A 15,751-nucleotide genomic window follows, 5' to 3' on the forward strand; every position below is an offset into this window, starting at 1 on the left:
CACTCTTTTGTAGAAATATCTCTAGATGTTTCTCTGATTCCAGACCATTTACGAAGATTCTAGAGCACAGTTCTTTCTTGTGATTGGATCCTGTGATGACACAGCACCATTACATACACTTTAGCACACCTAGGTTTTGAAGAGGGTAACTTTCATACAAAAAGTTGGCGACTTCAATAACAGAGCTACCAGTACAATGTATTTTTAAAACAAATTTCTTTATTATTACAACATTAATGCTAATGCTTTTGTTTTTCCCTTAATCTTTTAAACTTTTGTCAACTTACAAAATAAAAAAGAAAGAAATTTTAAGATATGGTGATTATATACTTACTATGGGCTCATTTGGCTGGCTAGGACTTTCTGACTTTCCTTATGCAGTTGATTAACAGACAATCGCATGGTTTGATTTCCTTGATTTCCTCTTTCTGTCTACACTCCCTTGAGGCTGTGCAGGTCTGTCAGTGCTGCTGTGCTGCTTTTACACGTAGGGTGCTTTGTTTGCAAGATCCTGGGACCGACAGTAGCCAACTCAAGGAAACAGCAGCAGCACGAGGCGTCAGTGGGAGTTTCTGCAAAGATGTGGAAGAGTTTGCAGAATCAAAGGAAAGATGAAGGACCAAGCCCAGGCAGGAGAACCAGAGCAGCTCCAGGAATACAGGATGGAGGAAAAGTCTCTTCCAAGTCCTGCCCCGGAGGCGAATGAGCTCCAACTGCTCTGGGGCTGCATCCGTTCTGCTCACAGCTCAAATTCCCCTGAAGTGTGACTAGGCCCAGGGAGGAGCTGTCCCTTGACAAACTCCCTTTGGTCTGTTTTCAGTGGGAGGAGTTCCCCAAAGTAAAAACTGCATCTTTTACCATCAGAGAGGAAAATGGAAGTTATGAAGCCCAAACAACAGATGTCTACTCTACCATTAGTTCCTGGCATCATCTAAATGGCCAGTAGCAGATTGGACCTTATAGGCTTTTAGTACATTCATTCCATCCAAGTGTGTCTGTTAACTAGCCATGTGCCTTATTTTAAAAATCATCTTCATACGTACATTTGGAAAAGAGTTGCTATTTTTTTAAAAAAACAGCTTTATGTTCATTGGCTCCTTCTTTACTTAGAATCTTGATGAGGTGGCTAGAATCGGAATTAACATATCCTCTTCGGAGGTGAAAATTGGGGGTACCGGCTATTTCAGGCACTTGCCCCTGGTCTCCCTGATGGCTTACGGCTATAATCAAGGCTCCAGCTGAGTTTCCTTATGTAGTTTCTGCACCTCCTACTCCGGCCCACAAAAGTCTCAATATTTGTTAGGAAGATACACGACACAGAGAAAAGTGCTCTGAAAGGGTGAGATTCAAGTCTTGGCTTTGGTACCCAGGGCCAATAAAAGAATATGATGACATAATAGATATCACAAGGCTTTATGAAGTAAAGTGTCATGCAGTTATGAAGTGCGACGATTTTACTTATTCACACTCTAAATTCTGCTTATATGTGTAGCATTTAGTGACATTATCATCGACTGTTACACTGCGCTATTGAGCAAGTGAGCAATGGTAGAGCAAGGTGTATTCCCTACACCTTATCAACGTGGATGGAATCAGTAGCTTCAGTACTCGGATCTGAATCACATTTTCTTCAATTTGTGTCCTTGCTGCCTGTTACAGATGCAGTAGTAAAGGTGTTCAATTTCCAACGAATAATTAAGCCAAGGACACAGTGTCCCGTCTCTGATGAAATGCAGACTTCACATTAAAATCAGATTCTTCATTTTTAAAGGTTGAATAGAATAGCATCTAAAAAAAGAATTCCAACTGGTTAAATTTAGGCTGTTGAAAAAAAAAAACATTTAGTGTAAGATTATTCTTGGTACAGAAACATTTTCACTTGGCTGTGAATTGGATACATTTGAAAATCATTTTAAGCTCTTGCCTTCGGAATTGTGTGATCAGGGAGACCATCAAGCAAATGTCAATAGTTGTGTTGGACTCAGTAGCACAGATTCCCTCATTCCAATGAGCTATTTTATGAGAAATAGGTTAAAGTGGTTTTCTATTTAGGAAAAGGGGGTCTTCTGCTTGCAGGTACATTGTAGTGATTGGCCAAGAAAGGCTGATGGTATTATTATAGGTGTTGGCCTCTCCATTCAAGCTTGGCTCACTCCAGCTCCTGAAACAGACATTTGTCTTGCTTATTTAAAACTATTAGCCATGACTACCTTTGCCTAAGAATCTGAAGTAAATATGGCAGATGTAGCCATTTCAACAGAGATGCCAATTTGATTGATTTTTCTTTTGTAGGTCTTATGCATATAATTACAATAATAGATGGCATTTAATGAAGTTATACTATGTACATGGTACTTGACTGATCACTTTACTTGTTTATTTTAACCTCATGCCATAAACATAGAAATCATCAAGAAGGATAAAATGACTCCCCTGGCCATCAATGTCCAGGCATTTAGCACAAAGAAACTTGGCTGTCACTGGCTGAGAAAAGAAAAAAAAGGAAGAACATCATGCATCTTTCCTTGAAATGTAAGATTTTTGTTTCCTTGCTGCTTCACCAAAAAAAGAGATCTAAATAAAAAAAAAGAGAGAGAGAGAGGGATATTTCTTTCCCATGTTATCCTGTATTATCATCCTATTGTATTATCATCTCCCAGATTGAGTGAAGAGAGTAAAGACTCATGTCAGCCCCTCTAATGCCTTAAAGCAGTGTGGCTGATAGACTGAAAAGCAGAAAGGTGATCCCACAGGAGAATCGATCTCATTCCTACCCCACCCTACTCCTGCCGGACAGAGCAATTGGCACATGCCCCTCTGGCCAGGCTGCCCTTTCCTAAGGACTCTGTCCTGTAGTCATGTGCAAGCCTCATCACACTGTCAGCCCTGTGGGACCTTTCTGGAAGGGCCATCAAGCCACTAGGCTGCCTTCTGTGCTGTGGCCCCAGGACTGCAGTCATGGTTCTGTTGACAGAGGAGTAGCTGAATTATAATAACACCTGTCCTTCCACCTCACAGGGGGGTTGTTAGTGGGAAATGACACAATGAATGTAAAAGTCCTTTGAAAAGTGTAAAAACATAAGTCAAAATAATAAGAGAACAAAGAGCCCTATGATTATGATGATGTCAGAGTGCTCCAGCCCGGACAGTCAGAGCTGTCAGCGACAGGATAAATTCTCTCTGCAGGCTCCAGAGTTTTTACCCAAGTTTTTAGAAAATTTGCTTACAACTAATCACTCTGTCTTAGCCAGGGAAACAGGCGAATGGAAAAAGAGCAGTGAGCTCTTATTTGGGGCCAGATAGTACCTAAAACTTTCTCTCACACACACATATACATACTCATACATCCACAAGTACACAAGTCATACACATAAGAAATGTGTAAACATTGTGTAAATGTTGACAGGGGGGAAACGAGAATCCTGATGTAGCTGGAGCTTCTCTGCTGGTATAGATCTGGATCAGATTATCTTGCCCCCAACTCCACAGCAGGGATAGTACCACGCACCCCAAGTGTTTGCAAGATTTCTGCAATTCTCCAGGTTTCTTTATGCAAGTTCTTATGGTTTCTTACAGGCAGACTTTCTGCTGCATAACAGCACAGAAAAACACAGCCTCTCTGTGGTTTCAACAGTCAACATTATCCATTCATAATATATGAGTAGTGGTTGCTGGAATGAGTAAAAGTGCAGTGGACGTGCAGGTGGGACTGAGTTTACAGGGCAGCAGTGAGGCCAGCACTAGTCAGCTCAGGAGGTCTGATCTGCACGGGAAGTGTCTGTTGGCCACCCCTTTGCAGGGGGCACTGTGAGCCTTTCTTTCCAGGTCTGCTCTTCTCCTGTCCCTCCTCACTCTGTCAACCCCCCTACACACCCCACACTTCTAACTCTGTTTAGAAGTCAAACAGCAGATTTCCTTTCCCTGTCTCAGCTGAGCAATTCTCGTTCCCCCCTCAATCCCTGAGTGGCGGGTGGGGTTCCCTCCCTTCCACAAGGATCTCTTCCAAAAAGTAAAGGAGGCTTCCCAAGTGAATCTAGACGACAAATTGTCTTTACCTCCTTCCAGAAGTCCGAAATATTTATATATTACCTACATCTTGTGGCTCGTCCTGGCTGAACACAGATAACAAAATCATATTCAATATTTCTTAACTGTAACTCTAAATAAGTCACTTACTGAAATCTTAAGATTAGACACAACCATCGTGAAAATCTAGCTGAGCTCTAACATTCTATCTTGTACCGTTATTCTACTGAAAAAAAGGGGGATTTATTTCTGTCAGTAAAAAAAAAATAGATGAGCTGTCTAAAAATAATGTAAGGGGAACACCCACTATTCCTGTCCCTTCTGAAATGTCACATCACATTGATCTTGGTGAGCCAGGAAGTCACTTAGTGCATTCTTTAAAAGTCAGACTGTCCAGGGAAAGGACACCTTCTTGCACTTCCAATCAGCCAACCCATCACTCCTTTTCTCTGTTTGTAAGTTTGTGGAGTAACTTAAAAGGCATGAGTCATGTTCTGAAAATCAAACGTGCACATGCAGAGCATATAAAATGAACCACGAAGAGAGTAGGAATTAGAGACACAATGTGGCCTTTGTGAAACATGACAACATCCCTGGGGACCAAGGTTTCTGAGTGTTGTTGAACAAAGGAGAGTAATGACAGGGTTCAGGGTTTGCCAGAGAGTGTGTCATAACAAGGCAATTTTAGGAAAAGTGTGGAGTGCCTTTAATCAGGTCTAAGAGGAGCTTGCTAATCGTGCCCTGTTTGTCAGTTGTTTACGTGGTGGGTGGGTTGAAATCAGAACTTAACCATTTTTTGTTATAAAAATTTATGGAGTGTTTTTTTCTTTTCTTCTACAAGGAAACATTTGCAAAATGTTAGTTATTAAAGATTCTAACTTTACCTTTCATGAAAGATTAACTCTGAAACACTACGTTTACTGAGGTCACCTCTCTTAAATAGGGGACTTGAGTTTCCATGACTTTGCATGTCTCCCTTGGCAGATATCTGTGCTCCAAAGGGATCCGTTGGGAATCTACTATTTATTTGGGGTGGGGGGAGGGTATAATATTTTGGCCTGTGGATTCTGGCTGCTGGACAACACCCTGGGAGGATCCCAACTACACACCAATGTAGAAATTTTTATATTGGTTAAGCCTTTCAGTTTGCCAAGGTAGTTATTGCATTATTTCTGATAGATGTTTGTTCAATCATTGGATGGTATGTTTGGGCCTTTGATCTCATCTCCCAAAGTTAATTGTGAAATTTTCGTCTGAGCACCTGTATTCTTGAATTACAAAATGATATCATTAGGCAATTCTCATTGTCATGGATAATTGCCATCAAGAAGGGAAGAGGGTAGAGGACTAGAATAAAGAATGAAAGTAAACACTTATGGGGAACATTATGCTTTAGAAAAAAAAAAGCATTGCAATGTAATAGCATAATGATTTCGATCCCAGATTTATAGTGATTTAATGAAATAAACAGCATCCATAGCTTCAAAACATATGTTTACAGAGGCAGATCGAATATCAGATATTTATATTGTAAAGTAGTGATTTTTGTGTCTGAAATGTCATTATCCTCAAAAGACGTATAGTCCTTTAAGGTCTGAAAATACTGATAATTTTTTTTTAATGCTCCTTGTGTTTAGCACTTACTGTTTTATCTTTGAAGACACTTGCTATTTCCACGTAGAGGCATTGTAATAGGATTTACATTTCAGCAGCCAGCCGTCCCTAAGACTGGTAGAAAGGGTGGGGAAGAATGAGAAGACTTCTTATTCTGGCTGTCATGGATGATGACTGGGTTTATAAAAAACTTCAGATATAATGACAGGGAGAATTCATAACCCAATGCTTTCAAGTCAATTTCATGTTCTGCCTCTAATTGGAATCAGTCCCCTTCTCTCTTTTTCATTTGCCAAGTAACATACCTTTCCTTAATTTCAGAGGAGAAAAACCCTGCCAAAACCAGGACGGAAAAAAAACCATTGATTTGAAATCATGTTATAAAATAGAACTAAAAGAAAAGGGGTGAACTGGCTGCCGCAGACTACAGCAGAGCTCTCTGCAGAGTTGGCCCCCCTCGTTGTATTGTTGGTAGCAGGGAGAGTGAAGACAAACACAAAATTGTTCATGTAGCAGCTAATGCAATCATACCATAGACACTTGCCAAGGCTGGGATGCAGGATTTCAATTAACCCACCTAGTCTTTCGTCCCACTGACATAATTTGAAATGTAGGGCCCTTTTCCACACCTGGACTGGGAACCCTTCTTCCATGTGGTTTTCAATATAATGATCAACTCATTGTATATTGATCTGCAGTTTCCCAACCTCATCTTTGGTCCATAGGCTTCCTCTGCAAGGCTTTGGTTTTCACGCACTTCAGGGTATTCACTGTTTATACCTGTCCTTCTTACGTTTCTTTGAGAGCACCTGAGAAATTGTTACCAAGTGAAAAAATTCAGCAGCTCCAATTTAACATTGTTCCGTCAGTAGGTCTCAAATTCCGCTTACTCCAGTCTTCATTTACTGCAACACTAGAACACAAGGTTTCAGTGGCATTTTCTCCATGAAATTCTTAATGTCTTCTGACTTAAAGAAAAGCTCTCATTTTTCCGTAAAGATTTCATCCAAATTTGAAGAAGGGAATTAAAAAATTCAGATGCTATTCCAAATGGATGTTTTAAAAAAAGCCAAACTATCAGAAAGGAAGGTAATATAGAACTGAATTTAAAAAAAAAAAAAAAGCTTCCAGTTTGAATAAACAAAATTCACCAGATTTTTTTCTTGGATATCAGCCTTTTCATGATTTTCGGTGCCTAGTCATTGAAAAGCTTTGCTCATTCTTTTTTTTTTTTTTTTATGGTGACATATATAGATATTCCTAATTGCAAAGTATTCACCCTAGACAAAGACGAAAAAAAAAATGAGTTTTTCCTTTTCCAATTTCTTAGCTTGTGTGCAAAGTTGCCATTCCAGATGGGCCCATTATGTGATGTCGTATTTCAAAGGAAACATTTCTTAAAGTTGCTGGAAAAATGTCTATTAGGGAAATAAGAGCTGCTGAAGGAAAGACACGTGTTATCTATTTCTTCAATTAGTGGAAAAATCCTGGTAGTATTCCTAGAGAGCTGCGGGGGCTTTAATTGAAATATTCTAATTCTTCCTCTTTCCAAACCCACCCAATGCTATTGTAAAAAGTGGGGAAAAGAATCATAGAATTAAATCCTGGGTAAGAACAATTTCTGATTTTGTAGCTATACGAACAGAGTTGTACTATTTTTCTTAATGCATCGTTTATTAAAAAGTTTTTCTCAGTAGGACAGCAAGCAATTATTTGAAGCAGCTGGGTTACAAGAAGGACTGATCACATGTTATTACACGCAGAGGAATTATGGATTATGGAAAGATGAACAACATAATTATGCTCATGGAGTGTCACTTATTAATTTTTAAGGAGGGATTTATAATGATTTCATAATAGCTACAAAAATCAGAGTAAATGTTGTATTTGTAAGGGTCTCCAAGGTTTAAAATTGGTACCTGCATTTAATTTTGTTAAAATGTGCTAGGTTACCTGAAAGCTTTCAGTGTTTCAAGGACAATGGAATCTTTCAAGTGCTAAGACAAAATTTAAAACTTAATTTAAAATTCTCATTCCATTAACTTCCACTTATCACAACTCTTTTCCCTTCTTGGGTTAGTGTAGAGGTGGACGCAGACTAGGTAGGATAGCCCACAACTGTCTTGTATTTCCTATTAGTAATTACGCAAAGGTGAAAAGATGACATAATCATGGCAATTAACGTCTTTTCTGGCTCCACTGTGCTGATTATTTAAGAAACATCACCTTTGAGAAGGCTGACGATCACTCAAAAGTCAGGACTACCTTTGCTTTTCCAGAGCCCCTGCCCTAAACTCTTTACAATAGTTATCTGTGTTATGCTTTTCATTGTCTCTTCCACCCTCGTCAGTCTAGCTTTTTATTAGCATTATTACTAATTAAGAATCTAAAGTAGATGTTTTTTCAAACAGCACCAGGACAGTTTCTTTTGCCAGGTAAGTGGGTAGTATTTGCAGCAGGCAATTAAAATGTGCTTTTCCAAATTAAAAAAAAAAAAAAAATAAGACTAATGATAACAATAGTAAAACAACAACAACAAATGAGGGTGAAAAACTGAAATGACCTAGAAATTAAGCTACATTAGTAAACTCAGATGTGACATGGAAATCCTGCAACTGCAGGTAACCAAGTCATCTGAGCAGTGGCTCTCAGGCCATCTGATATAAACTAAACAGTAAAGGAAGATGGAATCATGATTCTTCCAAATCTGATATATTTTTAAATTTCCAAACTGCTAGATAGTTACAGGCCTTTAATTTTTACTTTTGAGTATTCTTTTCCCAATGGAAATCAATTAATTTTTTTAGCCTATTAATGTAATGAATGCTCACTATTAAAAATTCAAATAAAGTAAAAATCCTCCAAAATCCCCAGAGAAAAACAGCTAAAATTTACTTTCTATCTTTCCAGAAATTTTTTTAAAAATTTAATTTGATTTTATTTTTTAACTCCCAAGTAATAATTGTACATATTTATGGGGTACACAGTGATGTTTCAATACATATAATGCATGGTGATCAGATCAGGGTAATTTGTACATCCATCATCCCAAGCATTTATTATTTTTTCCTGTTGGGGACATTCAATATCCTCCTTCTAGCTATTTGAAACTATACAATATATTATTGTTAACTACAGTCATTCTGCAGTGATATAGAACCCTAGGCCTTATTCCTACTATCTAGCTATAATTTTGTATTCCTTAACAAATCTTTCCTTATCCCTCCCTTCTCCCAACCCTTCCCAGCCTCTAGTATTCTCTGTTCCACTTTTTACTTCTATGAAATCAACTTTTTTTAGCTTCCATATATGAATGAGAACTTGCTGTGTTTAACATTCTGCTCCTGGCTTGTTTCATTTAACACAATGTTCTCCAGTTCCATCCCTGTCGCCACAAATCAAAGGATTTCATTGTTTTTTTATGGCTGAATAGTATTCCATGGTGTATATATACTACATATTCTTTATCCATTCATCTGCTGTTGGACACTTGGGTTGATTCCATACCTTGGCTACTGTGAATAGTGCTGCAATAAACATGGGGTGCAGATGTCTCTTCTATATAATGATTTCCTTTCCTTTGGATAAATTCCTAGTAGTGGGATTGTCCAGCACTTTCTACGTGACACACAAGTATAAATGTCGGACACAAATATATGTAAATACACTTTGCATGTAAATACATTTTAAATAAAAACTCATTCATTCAACATTATTTATTGTGTAGCTACTATGATCATGCCATAGGCTATCACAGTCAGTAGTTCTCACTCATAGTGCTTATCAGCCTACTGCAGGAAAGAGACGTTCATTAACGAGTCATAAAACTGAATATGGTATTACAGATATGGCAAAACTTAGGGGAAAAGGACTTAATTGGGGATGCCAGGGAAGATTTCTCTAAGGAAGTTATAATATTAAGTATAGATCTCAAGGAAGAGTCAGAGGACAGATGGTACCTAGGAAAGATGGGGGGGAGGAGAAAACAGAAACTCAGAACAGCAGAGCTACTTGAGGAAGCTGCTTGATGGAAGGCTTTGTGGGGGGAGAAAGCATGTGCATTTGAGAAAATTAAAGAAGGCTAATGTTCGAAGAATAAGTTTATCACAGTGGAAGACAAGCCCATAGTGCTTGGGAGCCAGACTTCACAGGGCCTTGTACAACGTGCTACGAACTTGGTTCTCAAACTTAGGAGTAACGGAAAATAATAAATAATTGAGGCATGAACGTAATATGTGTTACATCGAGGAGGACGGACGAGGAGGGGCAAAATAGATGCAAGGGAATTAAATGGGAGGCTCTCATAGTAGAAGGGAGAGAGGTGACCACAGCATGAACTAGGGTAGTGGTGGTGGAGCTGGAGATACAAGAACATAGTGATGAATTGTACATGCAGAGTGAGTGAGAGAGAAGAGTCAAGGGAGACTCAGTTTGCATAGCTTCCTCTGGGATTACCATTAAAACCTTTTGCCCATTTGACTATAGTGCCCTCTTTTTCTTATTGATTTGTAGAATCTATTTATATATTGTGGCTATTATTCCTTTTTTTCTGTCACATATTCCACATGTTGGGTTTTTTTTTTTCTATTTCTCATATTTTCATTTGTTGACGGTATTTTTTTTTACAATAAAGAGTTATATTGGTCAATCTATTCTTTTTCTCCTCGATTTTTGTCTCTTATTCTAATGCTTTTATGATAACATTTAATTGTGTTTTTTTTCTCACTTGAAATCTATTTTGGGGTTTGTTATAAGGTAGAGACTGACATTCTGTTTTCTAGATGGGTAAAAAATTATATTCACACATTTATTATATTACTAAGTTGAAACAAATTCCCATATATACCCACCTACATATACACATACATATGGCAGGTATTCAGTACGTTATTCGAGTCCCTTGTTCTAGCTGACTTTCCTGTGCTAATCATGCACTATTTTAATCAGTATAGCTTTATAGTATATTTTTTTAAAATATTTTTTATTCTTGTACATTTTCTTTTTCACAGAAATCCAGAGACTCAGCTTGTCAGTTCCATAAAAGGAACTGTTGAGATTTTACTCAAGATTGCACTGGATTTATAGATTAATTTGGAAAGAATCAACATTTTTTACTAAACTGGGCCTTCCTAGCTGGAAATGTGGCATGTCTCTCCATTTATCAAAGTCTTCTTTTATGTCCTTCAGTAAAGTTTTATGATTTTATTCATATAAGTCTTAAGGCAAAAGTATTTTGTTTGCTTTGAATTATCTTGTGGTTTCCTACTTCTTGACTTGAGTCAAGAGTGTATAAATAAACCCATCTTTTTAGTTGAAAATATTTAGGCTGATAATTGTGAGAAGTTTGTGTACAGCAGATAATTAAGATGTGTCCTTTCTATCTCTAAAAGGTCTGCTCTTTGTTCCAGGCAGGAAGATTTGAGGAAGGCAAGTTTTTTTCTTTTCTTGGAATAGAAAAGAAAGCCTTTATGGAGAATTTCAAATCAACCTCTCTTTGCAAGTGAAGGCTTGTCTTCTCCAGTATAAGTTTTAATGTGGGCAGGGAATATATATCTGTGGCTGCGTATCTACAGCTTTAGAAACACACTCTATAATGATCTGGACACATTCCAGCATAATTCTTCTGCTGGTACATGTTCAAGGCCCAGCTGAAGAATCACTCATTCTTATCTTACATGTTTACTGCTTTCTGGCCTTTCTCTTGCCTACTACCTCTTAGAGTCACGGGAGGGCGGAGAGAGTCTAGCCTCCAGTCGGTAAGGACTCACTCTAAACTTCATCTTCTATGTTTTTGAGAGACATTCTCTTCTTGTCCCCTCCTGGCTAGGTAAAGAAGGAAGTTATTAAATGTTATGGTTGATAATGCATACACACAAAAATCAAGGACTCCACACGTATTTGTCTGTTTGGTAGGACCAGCATCCTTTGTTCAAACAGCTTTGTTCAAAATTTTTCTCTCAATGTCTAAGCTAAGCTTGTGTCTGGTAGCCACCCGTTGATGTAAATTAGAGAGGCGTGGAGAATTCCCTGGGAGAGCTGGCAGGAACAAAACTGGGTTTCTTCAACCTCTTTATCCCTTCTCTATTTGTCCTCAAGCCCCCACAATTTGGCTTGCTTGTGAAACTCCACCACTGATGCTCAAACTGCATTTTCGAGCCGTAGCCTGGGCTCTGCAATGGTGAGGGCTTGCAGGTTACTATCTCATTTGGGATTAATACTTTCCTATTATAATTGTTGTCCAGCCCCACGCTTCTGCCTGGTACAGTAATACACTGCTCTCAGTATTCCAATGGGATCCCATGAGTCTGCCATCACTAGCTTGATTTTTAACAGGAAACTAGGACAATAAGAGCCTTGAGAAAGCGAATGTGAGAAATGCATGCTTCTGTCTAGGGACATTACTGCAAAATGAGAACAACATTGTCTTCTATTGCTTGTTTCTGCCACCCCATTTTCACCAGTAAATAACTGGAGCCCTTCCCTGCACTATGGGCAAGAGCAACAGCAGCAAAAAGAGACTTCAGCTATCAGGGGCTGTGCTTTGATATGTAAATATCACTTGTCCTTGTAAACATAGAATTGTTACCTGCTGTCTGCTTCCTTTCTTGCCATTCAATACTCAGCTGTAACCACATTCTTTCTTGGTTCAAAGAGCACACCTTGATTAACAATAATAACATATGGCATTTCAAGAGAAAAACTCAACGAACCTAGTGGCAGGTAACTATTAATTGCAACTACGTGGATAACACAGTATAGCTTTCTGGGCACCAGCTCTATGTAGAGGGAGGCCATTTTGGTTCTTTCCAGACCAGAACTGACCAGTTATTGAGACTATAAGCAGGATTTGGGGACTCCTAGGGAAGAAGAACATTCAAGAAAGAATAAGTTTTCAGCCGGGCGCTGTGGCTCACGCCTGTAATCCTAGCTCTTGGGAGGCCGAGGCGGGCGGATTGCTCGAGGTCAGGAGTTCAAAACCAGCCTGAGCAAGAGCGAGACCCCGTCTCTACTATAAATAGAAATTAATTGGCCAACTGATATATATATAAAAAATTAGCCGGGCATGGTGGCACATGCCTGTAGTCCCAGCTACTCGGGAGGCTGAGGCAGAAGGATCACTCAAGCCCAGGAGTTTGAGGTTGCTGTGAGCTAGGCTGACGCCACGGCACTCACTCTAGCCTGGGCAACAAAGCGAGACTCTGTCTCAAAAAAAAAAAAAAAAAGAATAAGTTTTCACTATTCTAAATGGAGAAAACACGGAGAGGCAGGAACGATTTCTATTTAGCGGGTAGATAACGGCAGGAGTCTAGTTTCCAGCTTTCTTTGCAGAATCCTAATTCTCTTCCACTGCACTTGCTCAGTTCTTCTTGCGGACACCTCTTTTCTTCCTTTGGGTCTTTGCTGATATTGCTCCCTGCCCTCAAATGCCTTTTCTTCCCATCTCCTATTGAAGGGGACAGACATTTACTTCTTCCAAAAATTCTATGCTTTTCTTTCACAATAATAGAGTTTTGCCTCAGCACATGGTTGTCAACCAAGACACTTACATTTCCCAGGCAACCTTAAAGCTAAGGTTCTGGATATAAATTAGATTCCACCAATAAACGTTCTCAGAGGAGATTTAGAAGAAGAGAGACAGAGACTCCTTTGATTTTCTGGCAGTCTTCACTGGCCAAGAAGATTTGGGTTTCCTGTGCCAGCTGCCGGTCTTGTCTAGCTTCCTGGCTGTCCAGAAGCAGGCCAGAGCAGTGGGGTCTGGTCTCTAATCTCTGGTCACAGCTTCTCATGTCCATTCTCTTGCTTCCTGCTGCAGCAGGGACCTCAGCCTAGACTGCCCCACTACTAGATGGCTCTAGTTGTGACTCTGGATTAGCAGCTCCTCTAATAGGCTAGTTCTGGCTTGTTCTGGGAGTCACTCCAAGAGACTCATCTCTCACCCTTTCCGGTGATTTTGTAAGCCCCTCAATCCTGGTATTAAATCCATTTTGTTTAAAACATCTGGGGTAAGTTCTGGTTCCTGCACTGACCCTGCAGACAATAACATTAATTATGTGCATCCTCATAGAATTTGAGGGCAGGGCCTTAATCATTGCATGAATGAGACTGGCATACGTGGCCCTCACAGGGAATGAATGAGTTCCAAGGGCCAGGCATCATGCAAGACACTTTACATACGCATTATTCCATTTCATCCTCCCAACCACCCTAGGAGGTAGGCATCACCCCACTTTATTGAGGTCCCCAACTATAAAGGGAGGGTAAGGGAGGTCAAAAACTTGCCTAAGGTTCCAGAACTAGGGAGTGAAGTCCTACTCCTCCTTTAAACCTTCTCTATCACTCCAGCTGTGAGCTAAAAATCATTAGAATGTCAGAACTAAATACTATCTGCTAAGATTTCAAGATAATGTGCTTTATAATCCAATGGAGAGACTGAGGCTGAAAGAAGGACATTACATTTCTTCGACTCTTCATTGTAAACTCTGCACCCCTCAATGCTGAATTAGACTACAGCCCCTGAATGCACTGTGGGATTTTGTGCTTCTCCCCACCCCCTTTATTCTGCTCTCAAGAGGGGTAGATTCTATGATTCAGTCCTTTACAAAGACTGTAGTGGCTGGAAGATTTTATTACACTCTCTTTTAAAAACAAGTAAATAAAGGCATCAGTGCATGTATTGGGAACATTTCAAAGGATGCCACAGGCAGGGATGGGAATGAGAGCATTCCCTGTCTATCTGGCTCCTCCCCCATCTTTCTCTTTCACTCCTGGGCCTGGCATTGGAGTGGTAGAAAGGCCTGTGACCTCCTGAGAAGCCTGTCTCCTTGACTGCAGGCTTCCTCCTCCCTCTCCCACTGCCAGGCCTGTCTTTCTAACTGGTTCCTTGTCCTTGGCACTATACTCTAGATTAGCTTTCCCTCCATCAGAGTGGTGAGACATACAATTTGGGCTTTGGGTGAAATAGAGCAAGCCTTCTAAGCTGTTGGGATTCTAGGACATTTCAGCCACCTGAACTTAGGCGAAGGCATTCTCCGTGGGTCTAGCCTAGCTCTTCAGAGTTTACACTAGGGTTCGGCAGGGGGGAGGTAAGAAGGAAGTTAAAAGAAGGTATTAGCTGACTTTGCTTTGTATTTTTTGTGCACGGATCCTCAAGACCCTTTGAGGATAAAGACTGGAGAGGCCAAGGCAGAATGTAGGTGTCATTCTAGTGCCACTTTATTATCACCCATTACCTCCCTAGGTGACCATGTTCCGGAAAGTCTGCTCGCCCCTGGCCTAGTTGAAGCCTGTCTGCTGTCAAGACTCAGCTCAACTGTTCCCACCTCTGTGGAGCTTCCTTAAACCTGGCAAGCAGAATTAATCCCTTTGTCTTTAGCAGCTTTGTTGACACAATGGAAACAGTACTATAGCACTTACCGCAGTGTGCCCTAATGAGCTATTTACTTATCTGTGCTTCCCACTACATATTGACCTCCTTAAGAAGCTTGACTGCATTTTATTTATCTCTTAAGCCTCCACAGCTAAATAAATATTTGCTAAGTCAAATTGAATTCCCACCCCCCAATTCAATGCAATATAGCAGGTACAGAGACGCCATAGAGTTCCTTGATTTTAAGGAGCCCTTGATTGTAAAATGCATCTTTGATTCACCAACTTTTGGGGAGACAGACATATTCAATGTACCTGTGCACATGTTACCTTAAATTGTCTGGTCATGCACGTGGGTTCTGGAGCCCAGAATTGAAGTCTACTTTGAACTCTTCCTGGTTTGAACCCTGTCTCTGTCATTGGTGAGCTCTGTGGCCATGGGCAAGTGCCTTAACTTCTCTGTACCTCAGTTTCCTTATCTGTAGAATGGAGCTGATGGTAGGATCTACCTCATAGTATTGCTGTGAGGATTAAATGAGTTAGCATATGTATAGCATTCGGAGGGTATCCTATTTGCAGTGTATCCTGCACACAGAAAATACTATTTAAATATTTGTTGTTATTATTCTCCTGATATCAGAAACAATAAAATGTAAAATAAAAATGTACACCTTAAGCTCATAAAATTGAATATTCTAAGAGCAGACTTACCCAAGTTCAGAACAATTTCCACAACACTAGTTGC

The sequence above is a fragment of the Microcebus murinus genome, chromosome 11 (assembly GCF_040939455.1).
Source record: "Microcebus murinus isolate Inina chromosome 11, M.murinus_Inina_mat1.0, whole genome shotgun sequence".
Classification (NCBI taxonomy): Eukaryota; Metazoa; Chordata; class Mammalia; order Primates; family Cheirogaleidae; genus Microcebus; species Microcebus murinus.